We start from the raw sequence: 26,652 nt of genomic DNA, 5'->3' as shown, positions 1-26,652 counted from the left end.
GCATTCGCTGGTTTTAAAAAGAGTTACAAATTGTATTTGCTTCTTTGCTATTTCCTTTCCTTTTTTCTGAATTCATTTGGTACTAAACTCATTCTTTATATTTGTAGAAAATTTACTGTCTTACGTTGCACATGTTTAAACTGTTCTGTTTGTTTTTGAATTATCTCGTCATTTTTGCTTGAACGTCTTTTCTTAGTTTGTAATACATTTGTATGGTAATTAGTCCATCAATTTTGGTGTAAATATGTATTGTTATGTTATGTTAAAATCAATTTATAAAGCGCTCGTACGCCCGTGGGCTTCATGGCACTATAGAAGAGGTGAGGGATCAGTCCAACATAACACCGAGCTAATAGTGGCTTAATGATTTTTTTTTTTTTTAATTATATTTTTATTGCAGAGTTATAAACCACAGGATAACAGTAAACAGCCAGCACACTCGTGGCCCCCCCCGTCCAATGACAATTCACAGTGGTACACAGCCATTCAGCCCGCATCCCGGAGGCCGGGCGGCATATCACTTCGCTCGAAAGGAACACAACACAGTGTACGTCCCATTGGGACCCTGGCGATAGATCGTTTTGCGTATCTGCTTTTACCCCCCCCACCCGCAACAACATTCCCGTCAGCCATCTCCGTGCAAGTAATGTGATCGCCCCTGTCGGGGCCTGCTCTAGGCTATGCGGCCTACTTACCAGACCGTTCCACCCATTCAGTCGATCCACCACTCAATACCCCCTGTCCCAGTAGGTCCAAGGCCTCAGCCCGCAACCCTCCAATGGCTTCCGGCCCTCCCCAACCCCCCCACAACTAACCCCCCCAACTCCCCCCCCCCCCGGGCAACTGCTAAGGTGCGCGTTTCGCTCCGCTGAACTGGATGGGTCCAATACAGTGCGTGGTTCCTTATTCTTGTATATGCCCCGTGGTGCCCAGCGGATTAGTTCTCACTGTCGTCATCCTCAACCAAAGCATCACGCAAAGCCTGTACCACTAACTCCCATGCACGCGCCGCATCCAATACCTTCTCATTCCCCAACTTTACCGCTTGCTTCATCCGGAGCACGCTCTCGCAGTCAGACCACCGCAGCAACTCATTCTTCCATCTACGCAGTGAGGGACCGCCCCTAGACTTCCAGTGCCATGATATTTCCCTCTGTGCCAATATCAGAGCCAGATCTATGAATTTACTTGTCACCTTGGTGCGCTTAGTATGCGGGAACCAAAGCAACAGGCACGCTGCCATGTCGAATTCAACCTCCCTGTCGGTCACTTCATTCAGAAGTTCCCCTACCTCTGCCCAATAGGTTCCCAGTTGTGGACACCCCCAAAACAAGTGGTCCATATCCGCCCCTGGGGACGAGCACCGGGGGCAACAGGCATCCGGCACCCGAAAGTACAGTTGTAATTTCTCTGGGGTCAAGTAGGCCCTATGAAGCACATAGAAATGGACCTGCTGAAAGCGGGCGTTCCTGGTGCCCTTCCACGTGCGTCGCAGGATGTGGCCCCATGCCGTATCCGGTATGGGCCGACCAACACTCGCCTCCCATTTAGCTTTGAGCCCATGGAGCGGTTCCAGCCCTTCTGTCAGCATCCTATTATGGAGGCATGTCACAGCTTTGAATGTGCCAGCCGCCATCACCACATACTGGCACGCCATGGTCGTCGTGGGCTCCAGGAGCCCCTCTCTCCAATGCTTTTGTATGGCTGCCACCACCGCCGCGTGCAGGAGGAAGCCCCCCTCAGGCAGGCCAAACTGGTCCCGGAGCACGTCAAACGGCGCCAGAGCCCCATCTATGTACAGATCGCCCACCACCTGCAACCCCGCCTCTTCCCAACCCAACAACGGGGACCAATCTCCTCCGTGCGGCAAAGCCGTCAACATCCCAATCGGAATCTCCGGGGCGTAAGGCCTTGATGCCCGCGCTCTCCGAAGGCTCCTTTGCCAGCACAGCCGGAGCGTCCGCTCCTCCATGGAGAGGGCCCGCAGCTCGAGCCGTTGCTGCATAACGATGTACGACAGCACGTGGCGCTGTATCCCCCGATCCCGGTCATCCTCCGGCCCCCGGAACACCCTGGCTACGTTCTGTGTAAGGACCTGCAGCTGCGCCGCTAGGTAGTACAGTTCTAGGTCGGGCACAGCCATGCCCCCTTCCATCTTGGGGCGAAGTAACGTGCTCAAGGCTATTCTGCGACGGCCATGCCCCCAGAGAAAGCCAGTAATCATAGACCTCAGTTCCCTAAACACCCCCTGAGGAATCCAGACAGGTAGCGTTCGGAAATAGTAGAGGAAGCGGGGGAGCGCCACCATTTTCAGCAGTGCTATCCTGCCCAGGACTGTCAGCGGGAGGGTCGACCAGAAAGACAGGCTGCCCCGCAGTGATCGAACACAACGGCCAATGTTACCCTCCAAAAGGTCAGCAGCTGAGTGGTAAATGCGGACACCCAAGTAGGTGATGCAAGAGGGTTCCCATGCCACACCCAAGTCGCTGTCGGGGGCTGGCGATCCCGCCCTCAGCGGGAACACGCAGGTCTTCGCCCAGTTGACCTTAAGGCCCGATAGCCGGCCGAATTCGGACAGCAGAGCCATCGCTCCAACCAGGGCCCCCGAGGTATCAGCCAGGTACAGGAGCAGGTCATCCGCATAAAGCGAAATATGATGCCACTGTCCATCACCCTCTATACCCGAGTATCGGTCGCCCGACCTCGCATGGACCGCCAAGGGTTCCATCGCCAGGGCAAACAACAGAGGGGAGAGAGAGCACCCCTGTCGCGTTCCCCTGCTCACCGGGTACGCCGCTGAGACCAGACCGCCCAAACGAACTCTCGCCGTCGCTGAATTATACAAGACCCTCGTCCACCTTCGAAACCCGTCACCCATGCCAAACCTCTCCAGCACTCCATCCAAGAAGGGCCATTCCAAGCTATCGAAGGCCTTCTCGATATCCACGGACAGAACCGCCGGCGCTCCTTCCCCACCCAAGATGGCGTCCATTATTCCCACCAGGCGGCGAATATTCATCGCCGTGCTCCTCGTGGGTATAAACCCAGCCTGATCCCTGTGTACCAGGCCCGTCATGTGCGGAGCCAGTCTAGTGGCGAGGATGCGACTCAGGATCTTATAGTCCGCCGTCAACATGGACAGCGGGCGATAAGACCTCACGTCCGCGGCATCCCGGCCAGGCTTGAGGAGCGGCACTATCAAGGCCTCCCGCATGGAGCCAGGCAAGGCCCCCTTCTCGAAGGCTTCCGTGTACACCACCAGCAGCCTGGGCGCCAGAACGTCCGCATAGTGCTGATAGAACTCGATCGGCAATCCGTCCACCCCGGGCGTCTTGTTACGGGCCATATGTTTGATAGCCACTCGGATTTCCGTAAGCGTGATGGGGCTACCCAGGTCCCTCGCGTCCTCCTCATCAAGGACCGGAAGCAGCCTCTCCCCCAGGTACTCCACGATGTCCTGCATCCCCACTTCCAACTGACTCCGGTACAAGTCCTCATAATAACCCCTGAAGCGGTCCAGTACAGCCGCCTGGGAGTACACCAACTCACCCTGCGCATTAGTGATGCTGAGGATCGGGCAACCCCTAAGCTCCGGGTTCGCTAGTCTGGCCAAGAGGGTTCCCACCTTGTCCCTTTCCGCGTGTGCCCTGATAATGTACTGCCTATAATCATAACATCTCAAGCGTTCCGTCCCAGCAGCTACCACTTCCTTCGCCTCCAATAACTGGGCCTGTAAACCAGGCCTGGTCGGCCTGCGGCGCTCCAGGTCCCTCAAAGTGTCTTCTGCTTTCATTAGATCATTCAGCACAGTCGTTCGAGCATTCGAGAACCTGCCCAGGCACACCCCTCTCACCACCACTTTCATTGCATCCCATTCAATAGACCTACTCGCTGCCGTGCCCCCATTCACACCAAAATAACTAACAATGCCCTGCCGGACCGCATCCTCAAACACAGAATCCTCCAGCGTCTCCGGCCGAAGCCGCCATGTTGGTATCACTGAGCGCTCCCTCTGCCACTGAATGTGCACCAATAGGGGGTTATGATCGGATATAGTCCTAGCTAGGTATTCCGCATGGGTAATCAATGGGGATAGAGCACTCCCGCAAAGCACCGAATCGATCCTGACATGCAGATCATGGAGAGCGGAATAAAAGGAGTAATCCCTGGTTCCCCTGTGTCTTTCCCTCCAGATATCCAGCAACCCCCACCGTTCTTGCCAGTCCTTCCTGTGCGCGGCCAGCCTGCGCACAGGAGAGTCCACTAGGGGGGGATGGGACCTATCCAGAGCCACATCCGTAATCGAGTTGAAATCCCCCCCTAGCACTATCGGACCTGCCAGGAAAGAGGCCAAGGACCCCGAGAGGCTATCAAAGTACCGGCCTTGGTCAGTGTTCGGTGCATAAACACAACAGAATACCACATCGCGTCCATATAACCTCCCCTCCACCGCTACAAACCTGCCCTCCGGATCCACCACCTGGTTCAGCACTTGAAAGGGTATCCCCGCCCTCACCCAGATCAAGACCCCCCTGGCGTACGCCGAATAGGTGGTGCCAAAGACCTGGCCCCGCCATCTTTTTTGCAGGGCAGCGCACTCTTTTTTGGTGAGATGGGTTTCCTGGAGCATAGCTATCTGAACCCCCCTGCGTACCAGGAATGCATGCACTTTGTGACGTTTTACCATAGTCCGCAACCCCCGGACATTCCACGTTAGGCACTTCAAATTAGGTAATGTCCCCATTCCAGTCCCGTGCAGTCCGAATCAAAAGACAACGGTCAATGCCCCCCCCAATGCAGTTACCCCCCCCCCAAACAGCCCCAAAACTGAAACATACCCCAAACCCCACACCCCAGGACAGAGCACACGAACCCGATGGCCGCCCCCATCCAAACCTTAACCCAACTTCTCGCACACTTATCCTGTGGTCTCCACCACAGTCGACCTTAAGGGCCTAGGGGGGTGAGTCGCCGCCGACCCCAGCAAGCGGAGCCCGCGTCCCGCCCATCATCCCCACCAAGTCACTCAGCTCCCCCACCCGGCAACCCGCCTTCCAGCGACAGGATATCATCCTACCATGAAGTCCCGATCTAATCCCAAGTCTATCTCAGCCGCAGATGATATTATCCGAAGTCTGTGGGGTAACATCTGGCCCCTTCTGGCTCTCCGCCTCCGAAAGTTCCCCTCCTGTTCTGCTGCCTTCCCCACCCGAGTCCGTTTCGGTCCGTTCACTGTTCTGCTGTGACCCTGTTATGGCCGCCGTCGCTGCAAGGGCATCCCTCTTCTCCGCCGCCATTTGAGCCTCCCGTTTCTCCCGCTGGCGCCTGTTGCGGGACCTGATGCGTTGCGATTGCCGCACCCGGGGCTGCTTGGGCTGGTCCCGCCGACTTTGGTGCGTTCTGTCCGTCCCCGCTCTGTACAACTCTAGCCATTGCCAGACCTCATCCGGAGTCTGGAAAAAGTGTGTGGTGCCATCCATGATAATCCGCAGCTTGGCCGGGTAGAGCAAGGAGTACTGGATGCCTTCCTCCCTGAGCTCCTTCTTTACAGCGAGGAACGAGGCCCTGTCCTTCTGGACCGCCTGTGTATAGTCCGGAAAAATCGTCACCTTGCTGTTCTCCACCTCATAAGGGCCCGACATCCTGGCCCGCTGGATGAGGAGATCTCGGTCCTTGTAGTGGAGGAGCCGTACCACCATCGGTCGGGGGGGCGGCCAAGCCCCGGAGGGCGAGCGGGCACTCGGTGAGCTCGCTCCAAAGTGAAAAATGGAGTAAGCCCCTCCGGCGCCACCACAGTACGGAACCAGTTCTCCATATAGGCCACCGCGTCCTCCCCCTCAATCCGTTCCAGCAGGCCTACTACCCGCACGTTGTTCCGCCTATTACGGCCTTCGGCATCCTCCGCCCTCCGCTCCAGAGTATCCAGTCGAGCCAATATGTCTGTGATCCTGTGCTCTGCGGTCACCACCGAAGGCTTCAGGTCCAGCAACAGTTGGTCATGGTCCTTGACCCGATCCGCCAGCTTCGCGTGATCCGCGCGTAGCAGCCCCAGGCCCGTGGCCACTTGGGCAATGTCATTGTGTAGCGCCTCCTTCGTGGAGGTGATCGCCTCAAGGATGGCATCCAAGCGCCGGTTCAGCCGCTGTTCCTGGTCAGGCTCCGGGGAGGGACTTCCACTCAGTTGGGTCGACGTCGCCGAGTCCCCCTCGCGGCTCCCGGGCATCGATCCTCCGATCGCCGCCATGTTAGGGCACTGCGTCACAGATCCAGTCGTCCGTCCTGCTGGCTCGGCCGTGGGTCCGCTCCGGTCTCCAGTCACCAGACAGTACTACGTCCCCACCGACGGTCTCAGGAGCAATGGCCAGGTGGATGGGCTCGGTTCCGTCACCCCCCTGCAGCCTGCGGGGGGGAGGATGAGTCTTAGGGCGGTGGCCAACGAGGGTCCCCGAGCTCCTGGGTGGATCGGGTCAGCGTCCCCTGATCTCAGTGCACAGCACCGCCAATTCTAGTGCTTCGGGCAGCCGAGTGCTGGATCTCTTGCCACTCGGTGACAACTTGGCTCAGGGCTGGAGTTCGGGACCGTCCGATCTCCTCGCCGCCATTTTCTTCTCACCCTCGGCAACACCTCGGCCGCCTCTTCTCTCGATCTTCTCAGGGCCCGCAGTCCCCCAGCGATTCTCCGATTATGCCCAGCTGTCCCCTTACACTTCAGAGGGCAGGAACGTCGTTTTCGGGTCGCCTAGTGTCTCAAAAACAGGAGAATTAGCGGGATTCCGCGCGGAGCTGCGAGCTCACGCCGCCATCCCGATCGGCGTCCAAGCCACGCCCCATAGTGGCTTAATGATAAGCTTGAGAGAACAGCCATGTTTATAATCCTTTACGAAAGGTGAGTAAGTCCTTGCTCTGCCTGATCGGTATTGTTGATAACTGTCTTTGTGTGTCTTCCCATTCATGATTTTTGACAAACTTTGACTAACTGAAAAAATGTGTTGGTATAAATAACAATACCTAGTGGATTACGACAGTTAGCGTGTTCAACTTTCCTCAAGTGTGGATTTAAATGTAGGTGGAGAGGCAATTTTTTGGTGTGTTTGTTCAAAGAAGGCCCAGCCTCCTCACCTGTCCCTTAGGGCCTGGCTCCCTCCTCGTGTCTCATTTTTATATTTGTCGTCACGGTCGGATTGGGACCAAAAATAGGCCCCGGCAGCCCCAAAGAAAGTGGCCCACATTTAAGGAGCGCAAACATTCACAAAACATTGCTTGGTTAGCATCAGGAGGCTCATTTTTGCAGAAGAGTGTGGTAAATGAAGCAGTTTTAAGCTTGAAAGGTCAGTATAACTGGTGAAGACTGGAAACACTTCAGCTGTAAATACGGACTACTTACTTCATTCTCAACTCCTTGTACAAGGTTGCAAGAATCTTGCTCTCGATCAACTAGGTCCTCGACTCTAATTATAACATCAATCAGAAATCTGGTACAAATTGAAGGGGCAAAAGGGGCTAGGTCAGGATCTCTGGGAAAAGCCAAGTGCAAGAGAAGAAGCAGCTCTGAATTTCCTCCTCTTGATTCACTACATACAGGTTTCATAGAATAAAACCTATTATTTTCAATAGCGCTCGCCCTTCTAATGGACCCTTTTTTTACGAAACCAGTAATTAATAATAACCTATCATTCACTAGTATAATGAAGAATACGCCAACCCTTGCTGCGGCCTGAGGCAGTAAATCTTGGCTGGCAAAGGCGCATAGAGGCACCTGCAGGACTAGCAAAGTCCTAGCCTTGCACTCTGCAGCGGCGTAGCTAGGCGGGGGTCGTGGGGGTGGTCTGCCCCAGTTGGCACTATATTGAGGGCGGCGCCCGCGCAGCACTGGCTCGTTGCGGCGGGCTTTATAATTTATTTGGGGACACTCACTGACACAGGGTGTCCCCAAATACATTATAAAGGTCGCCACAACGGGTCAGTGCCGCACGGCCGCTGTTTTAAGTGAAAGCCTCTTGTGCCTTCAGCCGCGGTCTGCTGAGCCTCAGATAGAATTCAGACGCCTCTTCTTGCTCAAGGTGGAGAATCTGCGCTCGCCATTGGCTCAGCCGTTTACCCGTCATGGATGCTCTTCCTTAAATCGTGGTATTGTTGTGTGACCATGACCAATCCTGGGTGCGGAAGTGGGTAGTGCAGGGTCACGGAGCTCCGCTGTCTGGTCTCACTGCTCGCCCTGTGTCTCTGCCAGGGAGGTAAGTGTGCGGTAGCATCATCCAGCGCACACTGTTTATACAATCACATCTAGGTGCTCAGCGGGGAATGGTGTGTGCATGAGTCTGGTATTCATGGCTCTGGACAGCACCAGAGTCTGAGCCTTTCTACAGCATAGCGAAGCGGAAGGCGGGTGCGGCGGAAATATTACAACCGTTCTATCTGTAGCCTCTCTACTGTGACCGCAAAATCGTGCTGTTTTTGCGGTGCATAAAGGGGGTCCCTAAAAACCAGAGGAGGTGTACTAATTATGTGGCTCGAAGAAAAGGGGAGTTCACACGTCATGTAGTATTTGGTGTCAGGTTGTGACTTGTCATTTCCTGTCTTGTGTATGATACTACCCCAGGCTTCTGAACATATTTACGCTCTATGAGGGATGCATGGTGCATTCTGAGATGTAAAGTCCTGTCTACTCCATATTAAATGTAATGCAATGCAATCAAATCAAAAATCACTTTATTCGGTTTTTCAAAGAAGACCATAAAAGTTCATAGAGATACATTTTTATACATTGATTCAATTTAAAAAAAGACTGTTAAAAATCATGAATTTAAAATACATTTTATAAAATCATAAAAAAAAGGCTAGACTCTTACTGCCAACCCTTATAGTCTCTTCATACATTTGATTTTCAGAGATTAGACCTATGGCGTATGCAAAATTTCAGAAAACGTACAGTTGCTTTTGCTATCAATTCATTTTCCAGATATTGTAACGCCAGGTAAGCTGGGCGACATTGGCGTAGGCCCCAATATTTAAATATGGGCAATAGCCATTGTCTGCGGGGTGCCTCAAAGAATTTACAAAATAAGACTGTATGTATCGTCGACTGCTTTGATTGGGAGTCACAGGGGCACAATGACAGTTTAGATGACCAATCATTTTGTGTGGGAAAACAGACCATTAAGTGGAACATGTTGAACCTGAAGCGTGTCAGAAGTAGTTTTTCAAATTGGGTCATATTGTACATCAAATAAGGTTCGACGGATGATACTGTTTGGACTAATAGACTTTGTTGTACAGAAGATTTATGGATTTCTTTTAGCAGACGTGTTTGGTGCAGATGTGATAGACATGCTTTCCTCAGTTCTAGTTTGGAAATACTGTTTAGAGATGATGGATCTGTAAAATAATGACTGTGTCCCATGTCTGTAAAAAAGGCTTTTACATAGGCTGTCCATTTCATCCGCCCATAGTGCTCAAGCGTCTGAATGTCTTGGATAATGAGTCTGGTTAGATGGCATTGTTCAGTGACCCAAATTCTGCGCCAGAGCATTATAGGTTGGGTTCTTATAATGTCCTCTAGATGGTCTATGCCCAGCTCTTCGTGACAGGCGTATGTAGAAGAATTTTTCGGCAGCCCCAATAGGGATCTTAAGAAGGCGTTTTCTATTTTTTGTAATTCAGTCACGTTTGCGTAGCCCCCATATCCCTGCCCCATAGATAGCGGTACTGACACATTTTGCCTTGTAGATTTTTAAGGTTTCTAGAGGTGGCTTATGACCCAGTTTTTGAACAAATGATCTCAAGGCCGCTGTTGTTTTTAAAAATGATAATTTTCCAGCCGAAATTGCCGCTTTCCACTTAAATTTGTCGTCGATGACGATTCCCAGGTATTGGTAAGTGGATGTTCTTTCCAGAGCTTCTCCTTTCACAAATAGTCTTTTAGGTTTCATGTTTTTCCTCCCCGCATGCATAGTAAAAGTTTTTTTAACATTTAAAAACAAGTTCAGACTTAACATGAATTCACAGTATCTATCCAGTTCTCGCTGCAGTTCCACAGATGTTCTAGCCAAAATGACCGCGTCGTCGGCATATAGCAACGCGGGTATATGCCGACGACCGACCGAGGGGAGGTCTCTACTTCCCTCAAGCAATGCTGTCTCAAGGCCATTTGTGTAGAGGGTGAATAGAAAGGGGGCCAGTACGCATCCCTGTCTGACCCCCTTTTCCACACAGAAGCTGCCTGACAGTTGGCCCTTTGTCACGAATCGCACTCTGCCTGTTGTTCCAGTATAGAGTTCTCGTAGGAAGTCTACAATAGGGGGATCTACTCCCATATTCAACAGAATCATCCACAGCCTTGAATGTATAACACAATCGAAGGCTTGCGATAGGTCCACGTGCACCATGTGAAAGACACTCCCCTTGGCCTCTAAGTACTTTCCTGCCAATAGGGTCAGGTTTAGCGCTTGATCCACAGTGCCTAGACCTTCGCGGAAGCCGTATTGTATATCTGATATAACATTATTAGTAACAGCCCACTCCTGGAGTCTCTCGAGAATGATCCGGCCAGCGACCTTCCCGAGAGAGTCCAGGAGGGAGATAGGCCTATAGCAAGTTGGTGAGTTTCGGTCTCCCTTTTTAAAAATCGGGACGAGTACAGAGGTCTTCCATGATTTTATCAGGCCTTCTTCTAGGGATGCGTTTAAAACATTTGTCAAGAGCGGGGACCAGAGTTCTTCCTCGTATTTATAAATATCAACGGGAACCCCATCAGGCCCCGGGGCTTTGCCTAATTTTGTGGATCTTAATGCTTTCTGTACCTCCTCATGCGTAAACTGCAGGTTTAACGGATAGATAACTTGCTTCAGCAAGTCCATTGTTTCCGTATTATCTGATGGACTTAAACCAAAAACATTTGAGTAATGTTTTACCCATTCAGTGTTGGTGATCGCAACGTCGATAGAGGGTATATCCTCCTTGCCTATGAGGTATGGTGACCTTACTATTTTCCAGAACTCAACACTATCTTTGAGTTCTGAACTTTTTTTTAGACGCTCCCAGAGCTCAGTTTTTATCTCGTGTTTTCTGTTTTTAATTGCTAAGGCATATTCTCTCCTTAGAGCGGTAATTTTCACCCTGTCTCTATGCTTACTGGCCAATGCTTTTTTTAGTTTTATGTGTGCTTTAGTACAAGCTGAATTGAACCAGCCTTTCTTATCGCAGTTAATCTGTTTACAAGATCTGGTTAAAGCCTTTTTTATCTTTTCTGTAATAGTGTTGAAACTAGCTATTGTCTTGGAACTTTCTGCCTCATAGTCTAGACAAAGTGATATCTCATTTTTACATGCTGTAACAACTCCTGAGGTGATCGCTTTTTTATCAACATTTCCCCATTTTAGGGTGTAGCCATTAAGAGACCCCATCTCTAAGTTTTTTTGATGCAGTAGAGAAAATGTATCAAAATCTTTTTGTTTTTTTTGTTCTCTTAAGCTGATTGCAATCGGGAAGTGGTCACTTAAAGGGTTTTTGACTACTTCAAATAATTCTATATTTGGACCTTTATGTGCTGAGATCATAACGTAGTCTATCAGACTCGTCAGTCCCCTGCCATTAAAGGTTGGGGTAAAAGGTACTTGGGAGGTTTTTAGTTCGTTTGCAAAGCCCAGTTCTAGTTCAGTTACAGCCTCATTCATTCTTTCACCTTCATGTGAGTGAGTAAAGTGAGTGATCATATTGCCATCATCTTCTACTATCCCACATTTATCTGTATTATTATTGTCACATAAGTGGATGTTAAAGTCACCACCCCAGAGTATGGTGCATGTTTTATTAATGAATTTCTCTTTTAGATTTTGTAAAGTACCAGAAATTTCTTGAAGAAGGTTAGTTAGATCATCTAGTTTTTTGTTATTGTAGAAGTTTACAATAATGTATAACGTATGTTTAGTTGTCTTTAGAATGACTATTTGGTAATTCTCATGTAGTTTAACTGGAACTATCTCTTCATGGTGTAAAGTGTTGGCTATATAGATAGTTAAACCGCCACTGTTTCTTCCAGATGAAGATTTTTTTGCTGAAGAAAGGAAAGTCTTGTATCCCATTATATGTAGTGGGTCGATAGCCCAAGTTTCCTGAAGACAGATAATACTGCTCGCAGTCACTTGGTTTAAAAAGTTAGGGTTTGTTACTTTAGCCAGCAAGCCTGCTATGTTCCAGAAAATTATGTGTATTAAGGAAATACTTTTGTTATTACTGTGCGAAGTTTTCTTAATTAATGAGTTTCCCTGAGGTTGGTGACTAATTTTTGTTTGTGCTAAGTTAGTTTCGTCATTTGGTCCTGCTTGATTTTGGGTAGTTAAGGTATTCTCTGGTATTATGTTATGGATGTCTAATCCATGAGTATTAAGGGGGCTATCTGACATCTGGCCTTCTGGGTTTAATGTATGGTTCTCTAGTCCTACAAGGTAGGTATTTTCTTGTCAATCATTGAAGTCAAGAGTAGAAAGTGCAGCAAACCTATTTTGTGTTGGAATACTATAAAGATTGCCAGGTGCCGCGGCAACATGTTGCCAACGAGGGTCCCTATACTCTTTGTTTGGCATTGTAGACAAGTAAGGGTGAGATGTGAAATGAGAATGGACCTGTGGTTGATGTTTTTGCATATGGATGTTCGGATATCTAAATTTAGGATACTGCTGTAAAAAGGGGGAGTTGTTTGCAAACATTGGATGATGATCGAAGAAAGGTGTGGCTAGGTTAGATTCCATTGTTGGTACGTCAGTGATCAGATGCCTATAGAAGTACCCCAGCGGGAGTAAGGTAGTATTAAATTCCCAAACGGAAGGTGGAGGGGCTCTGGCCAGAGTTTTCTCGGCCCATTGTGGATTCTTGAAACTTATAGATACACAATCACCTTTGAATTTTTTCTTTAAAGGGCCTATCCATCCTACTCTCTGTACATTGTTTATTTCTCCTGTGCATTCTATCGGATAGTTACAGTTTGCTATCAACCAATGCAGGATCTTATTTTTCAAAGATGAGTGAGTTTCCTCTTGATCATTCCTAAGCCTAGGCACATTAACCAAAATCAATACATAAGCACCACATTCGGGAGGAAGATTAATTCTTGAAGGGATCTGCCTTGAATTATATGGTGGATCGTGTGTTAACCGGGGTTTTTGAGAGTTTGTGGTAGTAGAGGTTGAATGATTGTGTCTCTTTTTTTGTTCCTGAGATGATGTTGTCGTCTTTCCTGGAGTAATGTTTACCGCCTGAGTGCTAGTGGTTGTGCTTAAAGTTGGGCCACTTCCTGTGGTAGAGTTGTTTGTAGGCTTATCTTTGCTTACTAGAATAGATGAGTTTGGCTGTGGTTTTGTTGTTCTAGTTGCAGATGATGTAACTTTTTCTGTCTGTTTTATAGTAGTAGTTTTACTGGTATTTGGTTTTCCAGCTGTATTAGTAGGTACAATGTCTCTAGTGAGAGTCTTTTTGTTAACAGCGATGAGTTCCTCAAGTTTCTTTTCAATTCTAGTCAGTCTAGATTCGATTGGTGAGATGTAAATTGCCAGGAGATTACCGACACTTTCTATTAGTTGGTCGTCTTTTATTTGCTTTACTGATGCGTCAAGGTTATTTATATACTCCTGGACCTTTTCCTGCATGGCTTCCGTTGAGAGGTCGGGTTGTTTAGTTATTCCATTGGTTATGGGGTACTTGATTGTGGTTTTTCTAGATGGAACTTTAGATTTTTTACGTAATTTACCCACAGAAGGGATACTTATTGTTGGTTGTTGAGTCTGTTTACGAATAGCGCCCTCTTCAGTGGGTCTTATTAATATGGGACTATTCGGTTCTGTGTTTTCCGGAGTAAGATTTATGTTTAGATCTGGTGTCTTTTCAAGATCATTACTCGTGTCAGAATCGCACTCAATCAGTGGGTCTGTGGCCGATAAATTGATTTCATTAGGAATGGTATGAATATCAGGCCGTATTTCTTGCAAGCAGCCTAGTTGTTGTTCGTGTTGTTTAACAGGAGTTTTTGCCAACATAATTTCGCCAAGGGAGGAACGTTTAGTTGTTAATAGTTCATATGAGGCCCTACGCTTGGCAGCTTCTAAGTCTTGTGAGACTCTTCTTTCAAGGAGAGAGATGCTTAAATCAATAGCGTCGTGAGTTCTCGTGATAAAGTTGTCAATGGGGCCAATGATGGATGTACTATTTGCAGCAGCAGTTTTGCTTCTACTTCCCCTGGTAGACATTGCGGTATAATTGTGGCCGGGATGCAATAGTAAGCAGTGATAGGAAAGAACAGAGGTCTCTCAGTCAATCTGATGCGGAGGAACTCAATATCGTGCAAGCTGTTTAGGCTTTGTATACTAAGGAGCAAGGGAGGTTTTTAGACACATACAGGTAATAATAAAAGTGTATCTGGAGTGACGTTGGGCAAAGATGATAGAGGGGTGTACCCAACCCGACCTCCTCGTCCTCTGAGGGCCTCAGAGGGCCCGCCCTTTGCCCGGGCTTCGCCCGGCGTCCCGCGAGACGGGGATGATGCTTGATTTATGCGCCTCCAGGCGCCGAAATATCGCGGTATGTCCCGCTAAGCCTGCTGGGTGTTGTGGTCCTGTGCCTGTGCCACGCCCACACTCCACTCGTCAGCCGGACTCCCGAGATGGCTGAAGGGGTCCCACGGCGGGAGGCGGGCGGGCTGGGTCTGAGGCAGTATCCCAAGCGATGTCCCAGGGCAAGAGCAGGCAGCGCCTGTACAACAGTGAAGGTCTCTGGTTTTTTTTACGAAGGATTCACCCCCTCGACCGGGATGATGCTTGATTTATGCGCCTCCAGGCGCCGAAATATCGCGGTATGTCCCGCTAAGCCTGCTGGGTGTTGTGGTCCTGTGCCTGTGCCACGCCCACACTCCACTCGTCAGCCGGACTCCCGAGATGGCTGAAGGGGTCCCACGGCGGGAGGCGGGCGGGCTGGGTCTGAGGCAGTATCCCAAGCGATGTCCCAGGGCAAGAGCAGGCAGCGCCTGTACAACAGTGAAGGTCTCTGGGTTTTTTTACGAAGGATTCACCCCCTCGACCGGGATGATGCTTGATTTATGCGCCTCCAGGCGCCGAAATATCGCGGTATGTCCCGCTAAGCCTGCTGGGTGTTGTGGTCCTGTGCCTGTGCCACGCCCACACTCCACTCGTCAGCCGGACTCCCGAGATGGCTGAAGGGGTCCCACGGCGGGAGGCGGGCGGGCTGGGTCTGAGGCAGTATCCCAAGCGATGTCCCAGGGCAAGAGCAGGCAGCGCCTGTACAACAGTGAAGGTCTCTGGTTTTTTTACGAAGGATTCACCCCCTCGACCGGGATGATGCTTGATTTATGCGCCTCCAGGCGCCGAAATATCGCGGTATGTCCCGCTAAGCCTGCTGGGTGTTGTGGTCCTGTGCCTGTGCCACGCCCACACTCCACTCGTCAGCCGGACTCCCGAGATGGCTGAAGGGGTCCCACGGCGGGAGGCGGGCGGGCTGGGTCTGAGGCAGTATCCCAAGCGATGTCCCAGGGCAAGAGCAGGCAGCGCCTGTACAACAGTGAAGGTCTCTGTTTTTTTTTACGAAGGATTCACCCCCTCGACCGGGATGATGCTTGATTTATGCGCCTCCAGGCGCCGAAATATCGCGGTATGTCCCGCTAAGCCTGCTGGGTGTTGTGGTCCTGTGCCTGTGCCACGCCCACACTCCACTCGTCAGCCGGACTCCCGAGATGGCTGAAGGGGTCCCACGGCGGGAGGCGGGCGGGCTGGGTCTGAGGCAGTATCCCAAGCGATGTCCCAGGGCAAGAACAGGCAGCGCCTGTACAACAGTGAAGGTCTCTGGTTTTTTTTACGAAGGATTCACCGTTCTATCTGTAGCCTCTCTACTGTGACCACAAAATCGTGCTGTTTTTGCGGTGCATAAAGGGGGTCCCTAAAAACCAGAGGAGGTGTACTAATTATGTGGCTCGAAGAAAAGGGGAGTTCACACGTCATGTAGTATTTGGTGTCAGGTTGTGACTTGTCATTTCCTGTCTTGTGTATGATACCAACCCAGGCTTCTGAACATATTTACGCTCTATGAGGGATGCATGGTGCATTCTGAGATATAAAGTCCTGTCTACTCCATATTAAATGTAATGCAATGCATTATATTCTATTCTATTTTACATGGGCTTGTAGTCTTGTGAGGTATGCGTCCGGGTAAATCACTGTTTAATTTAGCATATTGTCTAGGGTGTGTCGGGAGTTAACATTGCATCCAGAGGGTTGTTGGACATATTGTTTAACTTCATCCAGTGCTGCCGGCTCGAGTTATTACAGCCAGGTTCTACTTCTACATGAAGTACTGTGAACCTCGTCAGTCCTTGCGAGGCAGTAGGTGCTGCACCTTTCAAACCGGGTCACTTGAAAGCCCTTCGACTGGCTACACATCTTGAGTCAGTGCATAGAGTGAAGTAACGGTATCTCTCACTCTGCTAGTTTCTCATAAAATTAAAGATGTGCTTGCATTTTAAACTAGCAGCGCCTAGTGCGCCGTCATGTTTATCTTCCTCTGCCTGCTCTTTTACAAGATGTAGCTTTACAGTCACTCACAGCTGTGTCTGTTGAATCACTCATTTTCAGAAGACGCGCCACTCCACATACAGCCGCACTAAAATCATGTTAGGCCGCTCGGGGTTTCTGAGCCACACTGTGTCACTTAAGTCAAGTAAACTCAGGTGATTCATTTACCTGCCGGGGCAGTGTTTTAAATGGGCCTGCACTTCAAAATACTCTTCTCTTCAGTAATGGAACTTTTGTTTTGCAGTTTTGTAGCAGTACAGAGGTGTTAAAAGTGCTACAGTGTTCCTTGTCTATTGAGCAGTTTTCGGGCAACACACAGTGTCAAGTAAACTCTGGTAATTAATTTACCTGCTGGAGAGAGATGGGAGTTTCATGTAGTGGCAGGTTTCATTTGTGTGAGATAGCGCAGGTGGTTAATATCATAGCTGCATTGCTAATATGACATTTCCATTGATGCAGTGACTTATGAAAAACATTCCACAGCGAAATGTGACACTTCAAAAACATTTTATACTGTGTTAAAATGATGAATTGCATATTCATTGTGCTTTAAGTCATAGGCTGGGACATCGTAGCACTAAATACAGAAATTGTTAACCACCACTCCTTACCCACAACCACCAGCAGCAATCTATTCCTTTACTGTCTGGTTACACTCATCTGTAGTGACTGAATTAATCAATAAAATATTATAATGCAAACACATGCATTTCCTACTGATTACTTTAACTTGGATTTTATCTTTAAACATACAGTGTGCCTTTATTTTATATGCTGTTACCTGAAGGTGAAGACAATCGAAACCTGGGACAGAATAAACATATTTTGTCCTTCCAGCTTTGTTTTTAACTTATTGCTCCTCACAACCCTCTTCCCCCTCATCCGGCCTGGTACTGCCCCACTGCAGAACTCAAGTTAGTCTAGTGATTAGGTGCATTGGACTCACCTGTAGTATCCTGAAGGTGCTGCCAGGGGAATTGTGGTCAGACCCAAGGTGGTGGACCGGTCTGCAGACATTGCTGAGGTCATGGACGGGGCAGATAGGGGACAAGGTTCCTGGACAAGCTGTGATGTTCTGAGTGAGAAATATCACAAACCGGGTAGGTAGAACTAATGTAAGTTTTGGGTTTCTTTTTGCTTTTTCTTCAGCGGCGTAGCTAGATGGGGGTGGTACGCCCCAGGCGGCACTATTTGTGGGACGGGCTGTCTAGCCCTGGGATGTGTCATGTATGTGCATGTAACTTGCATGACCGAGGTAACTATTAGCGGCGATACTATGTGTCTCTCGGACCTCTTTCAGGTGCTCGCCATCTTTGTTCCTCAGCACCCCCTAGGGGGGCGGCAATCTGAAGGATAGCCCCGGGCGCCACAAGCTCTAGCTACGCCAGTGGCCCTCTGGATCCTGCCAGGCCTCAAGACCTCCACATTAGCTACAGTGTCACTGGTACAGGTAGCCCTGGATGCTGTTGTGGTAATCCCTACCGTGCCCAAGGCTACCCATCAGTCTTGCTGTCAGCTCATCCTCTCTCATCACGGGGAGAGGAGTTGGCAAGAGCCTCATTCACTGCACCCTACTTCATGAAAAGATGAGGATTAAAAAGCAAGAAAATGACAGCTGGAGCCTATGCATTACTGTGCAAACTCAAACTTTGTGGTTCAGTTACCGAGGCTGGAAAAAGCTGTGTACCTGCCCTGAGAGTCTATCCAATACCATTATCTGAAGCCCAACAGGTCAGGTAGCTGAAGGTATGTAAGTAAAATAAAACCCTGTAAAACGTGGGTGTATGTGAGCTGTGTATATGAGTGATAGTGTAACTAAGTGAAATTGAGTGAGTCAGAGGGAGTGGGAGTAATAAAAACGAAATTAGAATTAGAGAGTGAGTTAAAGGGAGTGCAAGTGGGAGTGAGCTTGAGAGACTGAGTGGGTGAGAATGAAGAAAAGTGGAGGTGGTAATTCATACTCTATGATGTACCTATGTAAAATACAGGCACACAAGCTGTAATTCCGGGCATATACAACAGCCATGGCAAAATGCTGGTGCTGACATACTGAGCATGATTCTTGGTACAAGGGAAACTATGGAAAAGGTCCCGAGCCCTGGCATATTGGAGATAATTCTTGCCATACAGGATGAGGCACCCGGGGCAAAAATTTGTGCTGGCACACTAAAGGTACTTTGTTGTCTATGGGATGCCAGTGGTAAAGTGCTGACACTGACATATTGGAGATCATTTGTGGCATAAGCAACACCTATAGCAAAATGCTGGTGCTATAATACTCAAGATAATTCTGGACATTAGTCAGGGAAAACCATGGCATATTGGGCGGGGGATGCAGGCCCCCACAGCAAAATTCTGGTCTTAACATTCTAGGGAATATTTTGTCCTTTGGGTCAACCATCATATATATGGATGCAGTGAAAGGCAACATTGTGCCACTGGCATACTGTATGGCACTAACAGAGAGTCATGGAATATGGGAACCATCTTTACCAAACTAATTCTAGCCCTGACACATGGAGATAATTATTTACATATAAGGGCACCCGCTGCACCTTTTGAATTAAATGCGGTCAAACGTTTTTATTGACTTGGCACACCTTTAAAGTACTTCAGTATTTAGTAGGTTCCCTATGGGGGACAATGGTTTTTGAGCATGTTTATGTGGAAATTCTGCATTAAAATACACTATTTAACCTCCTTTTAAAAAGATTTTTTAGGGGGAGACCCCCATGAACCTTACTTGAAGTTGGGCATACTTGCTTTGCTTGCTCACAGGAATGCAGAGCAAGTATTATACCACTCCACTTTCAAAGCAGCTTTTTGATTCGTTCAACCCCTGTATGTAAGGCATCATCTAGTTTCATATTTAATTTCTTTGATAGTGCTCTGCGTCCAAGTGTAGAGTGACATAGCGATTTACATCATACTCACATATTCTACACAGAAAATGAATCATACAAGTGTGTAAATCAATTCATAGGAAATGCTACATAAGACCATGATGGTTATGAGGTGTAAAAGTATCATATCTTCCATTTTGGTTGGTATATTATGTTAAGAGTGCTTGGTCTGGTAAAACACAGACAAGAATTAAAACATAACACAGTGGTTGTGGGTATCTGCAATAATGACAGTTTATTACTACCCATGGAACCCTATCAAAATAAAGAAAGATTGATTAAAAATGAAGTCAGTTTCTATGATTTGCAGTCTTCATGCAGCTCCTTGATGCTGGTTCATAGTGCACTGTGCTGTACTGGATGGCTTATAACTAGGGACACTGGAATTATGTGATTCAGCAGCCACAGCATTTTCTGTGTAATTATGGATGTGCCACTAAATTCTTCATCTACTGCATAATACGCAGATTTTAAGGAAAAGAATTGCTTCCAGCTCAGTCAGTTTAAACTTGGCGACACACGATCCTGCGGCATTGGAAGGCCCTTCTCAAAGGTTGACTGGTCCTCTTTCAGTTGTTATTGCTGTATTTGATTATTAAACGGATACTAATGAGGTGAAACTTTTTCCCAGACTGGGATGATAATGTTAGAAAATGACTGAATAATGGAACAATACCACTAAAAAGTTGCCTAATATGTCTTTTTGTGCCCCAAGAGTGAGTTCCCTGCCGCATATTTTGGTCCTCCCTGCCGCATAATTCCAATGTAATTCCAATGTCGGTGATTATAATTTATAAACTGCAAGTAACAAAAGAATGTCTAAGCAGTAACCCATTGATCTTTCTACATAAAATACAAATCTGTGATCTGCAATCTACACGTTGTATATTGCAGCAGGCATATAAACCCGCTCTGCTAACTTTTTTTGAGTTAAACAAGACTAGACAAAACACAGCTCACCCCCAGCAAGTAATAATGCTATAAGTAAGCAAAATATCCTGGCCTGGGCATGTGCTAGGTAGATTACTTAATGAAATTTGAACCAGCCAGGTTGAGGTGAAAATAGCCACAACACCTGACCTGGCCTGGCCTTCCGACGAGGACTTTCAGCATTGGTCCGCTCCCTCACCCCCGAAGAGGCTGCAAACATTTAAAGTGATGTCCCGGGTGGTGGGATGAGTGCACATTCAGCTTTCAGAATGCATAAATCCGTCAGATTTCCGGATAAATATGCATGACCTGCATTAGAATGCGTGGGCGTAAATGGGCTGCTATTTTTATATTTGTCGGCAGGGTTGGATTGGGACCAAAAATAGGCCTGGGCAGCCCCAAAAAAGTGTCCCATATTTAAGGAGCGCAAACATTAACCAAACAATTCTTGGTTAGCATCAGGAGGCTCATTTTTGCAGAAACGTGTGGTAAATGAAGCAGTTTTAAGCTTGAACGGACAGTAGCACGGGTGAAGACTGGAAACACTTCAGCTGTAAAAACGGAATACTTCTTCAGTCTCAACTACTTGCACAAGGTTGTAAGAATCTTGCTCTCGATCAACTAGGTCCTCGACTCTAATTATAGCATCAATCAGAAATCTGGTACAAATCGAAGGGGCAAAAGGGGCTGGGTCAGGATCTCTGGGAAAAACCAACAGCCTTATTCATGAAGCCGAAATCGGCTCGCAAAGGGCCAGATTCTGAGAATCTGTCCCTTTGCGAGTGCGATTTTCGCATTTGGGATTCATCATCCCAAATGCAAAAATCGCTAATTGCGATCTCGCAATTTTGCGAGGAATTACATTTAAGGAATCTCTATTTGAGATTCCTTAAATGCAATTCATCATCCAATTTTGTTTTGCGAATTCGCAATTTCTGGCCGCAATTTACCGAGAGATAAGACCTCGTGGTAAATTGCGAAAACTCAGAAAAATGCTTTTAAATGCATTTTTCTGAGTTGCATGTTACACACAAGCATGTCCTTAGGACATGTGTGTGTGCAACACCTGTGTAAAATTTCATTTGAGGGGTGCTACAGGGGTCCTTTGGACACCCCTGGCACCCTTCAAATCGCTATCTTATTTGCATTTAGCAAATTCTAATCGCAAATAAGGAATACTCCCCATTCATTCCTAAGGGCCTTTTGGCCCATAGGAATGAATGGGGAGTTATTCCTTATTTGCGATTAGCAATTTGCTAATCGCAAATAAGGATTATGTAGGAATCGCATTTCTTTATGCAATTTCTACATGAATTCCGTTTTGCGAGTCCTTAATCCCGCAAAACGGGAGAATGATGAATCAGGCTGTATGTGCAAGAGAAGAAGCAGCTCTGAATTTCTTCCTCTTGATTCACTACATACAGGTTTCATAGAATAAAACCTATTATTTTCAATAGTGCTCGCCCTTCTATCGGACCCTTTTTTACAATTCCAGTAATTAATAATAACCTATTATTCACTAGTTTAATGAAGAATACGCAAACCCTTGCTGTGGCCTGAGGCAGTAAATCATGGCTGGGAAAGGCGCATAGAGGCACCTGCAGGACTAGCAAAGTCCTAGCCTTGCACTCTGCAGCGGCGTAGCTAGGCGGGGGTGGTGGGGGTGGTCTGCCCCAGGCAGCACTATATTGAGGGGTGCGCCCGTGCGGCACTGCCCCATTGCGGCGGGCTTTATAATTTATTTGGGAACACTCACTGACACAGAGAATAAATTATAAAGGCCGCCGCAAAGGGCCAGTGCCGCGCGGCCGCCGTTTTAAGTGTGTAGTTCCATAGTTTTAGGGTCTGTGGTTCGGTGGTTCCGAACCCGTTTAATAAAGGTCGTCGGAAATAGACGATTTTGGTGTCAGCGGACCGCAAATCACGTGTGCGGTGTGTACGAGTGTTTTCGTCTTAATCGATCAATGAGAACATTACGTATTCAGGGATTTCGTTTGAACCCTTGGGTTCCATTTTGTGGACCGAAGCCATTTTGGGTGGTTGCCCTCACATGAGCCGATGACTGCGGCCGAGCGAGTCCTTGGGACACGTACACCTTAGCCGACTTCTGAATGGCCTGGCCGAACTGACTCCCTTGCACGAGGCTGACCTCGCTGAGCCAGTTCCTTGTTAAGTAGCTGGTCAGATCAAGATCAAAGAGCAGGACATTGCTGAGTTTACAGTACACTGCACCCACCTTTCTATCTCACTTCTCATCTGTTTCTGCTCCTTCCTTTACAACATAATCACTGATTTGGGTTGAGGTTTTATGATGGGCTTGTCCGGCCTGATCCAACAGGATATTGGAATGTGCTTGGTCATTTCTGGTGGGCTGGACAACGGAAAATGGGATTGTTGTCATGCGCTACTTTTGAAATGTCACACTGCCATTGGTTAGTTTGTATGTAATCAATGCTTCTTTGGAATGTGATTTTTGGCATAAAAGACCATGCTTCCCTCATTGAAATTGTGCAGTCTCTAACGAACCACTGGTGTAGTGCTCCGTATATCTCTGTTCCTGGTTGCAGCCAATAAACTTTGGTCTTTGACGTCTTCGAGAAGTGTCCCGTGTCTCTGTTTGCCGAGGCAGGGGAATCCGAAGACTTCGAGCGTTTTCCCTGGCACTGCTGGGTTCTAAAACCCGGTTCTTCAGTTGGCGCCCATCATGGGGCGACTTTGCATCTATTGGTTTCGCCACCCCCTTATGCACAGAATGCTACGGCACCACCACCACCAGTCGTACCGGTCCAAGCCCGAAGATCGTGGAGAGCTTTGTGTGGAAATTCTGGAGGAAGGCCTGCCACTTCATCGACCCCTGTATGTCGTCGTGGTCCGAGAGCCTTTGCTGCGAGGTTCCCCGCCTTCCGACGGCTACGAAGGACTGCTGCCCTGACTGTTGCCCTGTCTTGGAGCCATAGACGATTTGTAGAGCGAGATGATAGACAGGCCTTCTGGTGACGCCATCGACATTTCAGTTAAGTATGAATGGAGCGTCTCCTAGTCCTTAGTTTGTTTTGGTATCCCTTCAAGGATTTGATTTGGTACCTGCAGGCCCCAAAGCCAAGGGACTCGTGTGTTCTCGAGACTATCGTTTGAGATTTCCCTTGACGTTTGAAGCTAGACTAGTGAGCGAAGATGCCTGGTCTTAGCAGACTTGGAAAGATATTTGGTTGTGGTTGTTCTAGGGATTCCCGGTTGGAGGATTTGTGTCCGGTTCCTCCGATTGGAACTCCAACCTATGAGCTCTATGTAAAACATGGTGTGGGCCCCATCGGTTATAATGACATCTGGGTTAAATATACGAGGAAAGACGGTGTCCTACAGTGGCCCCGTTATGGTAGCTTTGAAACAGAGATTTTAGACCATCTTGAAGTTAAACTGTTTAAAAAGAAAGCCCGGCCGGCAATGTTTGACTCTTTCCGCATATGGCGCAAAGAAGCCAAACAGAAAGAAATTAAATTAGCGAAGAAGAATAAACGAGAACGAGGTTTGTCAATGGTGCAAGCTGCTATAGCGTTTAGGGATAATGAGGAAGAGCAAGAGAGCGAACAGATGCTTAGGGTTAGGAAGTTAGCGGTAGACAAGTGCTACCCAGTTTTGCCGTCTAAAGAGAAAGAAGACAAGAAAGATCTTGCGAAAGATCCTTTAATGTCGCATCTATTGAGTTCACCACCCCCTTATGCACAGAATGCTACGGCACCACCGCCACCAGTTGTAGTTGCGCAACCTCCGGTTGCTTTGCCACCTGCGATTCCTCCACAGCCAGCTCCTCTTCTGTTGGCTACTATTCCTTTGGCGCAGCCTCCTCAAGGGCCGCCAACTTTACCTCCCCCTTCGTCTGCTACTCCTACGCCCATCTAGAACACTCCTTTTGTTCCGACTTTGGATTCTTCTACTATTGTTCCGTCTTCTCTTATTCTGTCACCTTCTCCTTCTGCTAGACAGAGAATGACTGCTGCAGTTTCTAGTCTTTTTTCTCCTTTGTTGGGATCATTGGGTATGTCTCCTGTTGTTGAGCGTAGACAATCACGTAGTCAGTTGCCTGATGCTCATGAACGGACAGTTCTGGATCACATGGCACGTAAATGGGTTACATATTCTACACAGTATGATCTTGAGGGTATTATGGATGTTTTCCGACAATGGGAAGCACCAAAGCAACGGTACGTCTTTGAGATGATGTGTGTGTTCCTTCATGAACTATGGATTGATGAAGTAGGACAAGCTCCTTCTGAGTTGTACCGAATACGTTCCGAATTTGCGAAAGGGACCATTGTGGGTCTTCTCGACATTGAGAAAGCAGTTGCGACGTTATTGTCCTTCCGTAGTGACACCCCTTCTGAACGACTGTTTGAGCCTGATTCGTCAGTTAGGAGAGAAGCGCGTCAGTATCCGATGCGTGAGGTTCCTCCAGTTTGGAGAGCTGCCGATGGAAATGTTCCTGCACATTTTCAGCGTGTTTGGGTACATGTTCCTTGGCAGCCTCCTGAAGTATTAGCGCTTAAGCAGACTTTGCCTGATCCGCGCAAAAATCCAGCAGGGTACTATAAAGAGCGAACTCAGACTGTGGGTTCATTTGGCAGATATAGATATGTTGTTTGGGAATGTTGTTCCACAGCCTATTTGGAGTGAGATTCGTCATACGGATCATGCGGAAGAATTGGGTGAGACATGGGTTAATCTTAGAGATTCCGATAATAGACAAGTAGGTGGCGCTAAGCCTGAGGATTTGATTACTGAACTTCCTGGTAGAATTATCACTTATATGAAGACTCTAATGCCTGAAGTGCATGTCAATTGGGACAAGTTGTCTGCGTGCAAGCAGAAGAAAGATGAAACTGTGTCCGACTTTTTCACGCGGTTTGAAGAGACCTTTGTAGACCATAGTGGTCAGGACATGACTACCGAGGGTGGCCAGAGATTGTTTGTCGACAAATTAGTACATAAGTTACTTCCCGAGTTGTGTAATAAGTTGAAAGACTCTGAGAGTGCTTGGGCTGTTTCCACGTCAGCGCAGATTTTAGCTACGGCCCAGTACTATGAAAATAGGCACAAAGATGAGGTAGAGAAAGCGTATAAGAAGACTAAGGAATTGAAGACTAAAGTTCTTCTACAACAAGCTTATCCGCCCCGTAATAATCAACGCGATTATCAGCAGAATCAGCAATATTCGAGAAACTCGCAAAGGAACGAGTCTTCTCAACAACGTTTTCCGTATGGGCCTAATCAGTGTGCGTATTGCAAAGAAGAGGGCCATTTCAAGAATAGATGTCCGGTTTTGTTACAGCGCACAAATGGTGCTTCTGGTGTGAGAGGTCGAGGTGCTCAACAAGTGCCTAGAGGTAGAGGTCGTGGTCAGAATGCTCGTTCTTTGCCTCCACAGAATTCTATGAATAGCTTTGATCAGCAGAAGGTGCGTCTGGTAGGACAGCTCAGTACTATACAGACGATTACTACGTCGAAGGTGAGGAAATGGATGGTAATGATTGCTAGAACAGCCATAGACAAAGAGTGGGAGTTGTTTCAGTTCCAGTAGATCAGAGTGGACCCTATGTTGAAGTGATTGCATCAGGTGTGTCAGAGCCTTTTCTGTTGGATACTGGTGCTGCGAAGAGTTCTATTATGCACTCTAAACTCCCTGGCGCACCTTTGTCTGGCTTTGAGAATGTTTCAGTAGGTTTTTCCGGCGCCCCAGTTACAAATCCGATTTCTACTCCGTTGCCTCTTTCTGTTGGACCTCGTAGATTTGAAGCACCCCTCATTTTGACTACCGGTTGTGGTGAGAACTTGTTGGGATTGGACTTGTTAAAGAGATTGTATGCGACGCTGTATTGTTCTCCGTCAGGAGTACATCTTACATTTGGCGAGAGAGTGATCTCTCCAATGTATATATCTAAAGATAGACTACCACCGAATTGTCTTCCCTCCCTGATTCGCTTTGGGCTACTGGTCCGAACGATGTAGGCCTCTTGGAGATTCCGCCATATGTTGTGACCCTGAAGGCGAATGCTAAGTTACCACATATTCCACAGTATTGTATCTCGAGTGATTGTGAGCAAGCACTTTTGGCGATCATTTATGATCTGATTGAAAAGGGTGTGATTGAGGAAACGAGAGGTAATTTGTGCAATGGTCCGGTTTTGCCTGTTCTGAAGAGGACAGATTCTTCACAGCCTCCTGTATATAGGTTCGTGATCGATCTTCGTGAGGTG

The sequence above is a fragment of the Lissotriton vulgaris genome, chromosome 6 (genome assembly GCF_964263255.1).
Source record: "Lissotriton vulgaris chromosome 6, aLisVul1.2, whole genome shotgun sequence".
NCBI classification, from domain to species: domain Eukaryota; kingdom Metazoa; phylum Chordata; class Amphibia; order Caudata; family Salamandridae; genus Lissotriton; species Lissotriton vulgaris.
Note: the sequence above shows the minus strand (reverse complement) of the source record.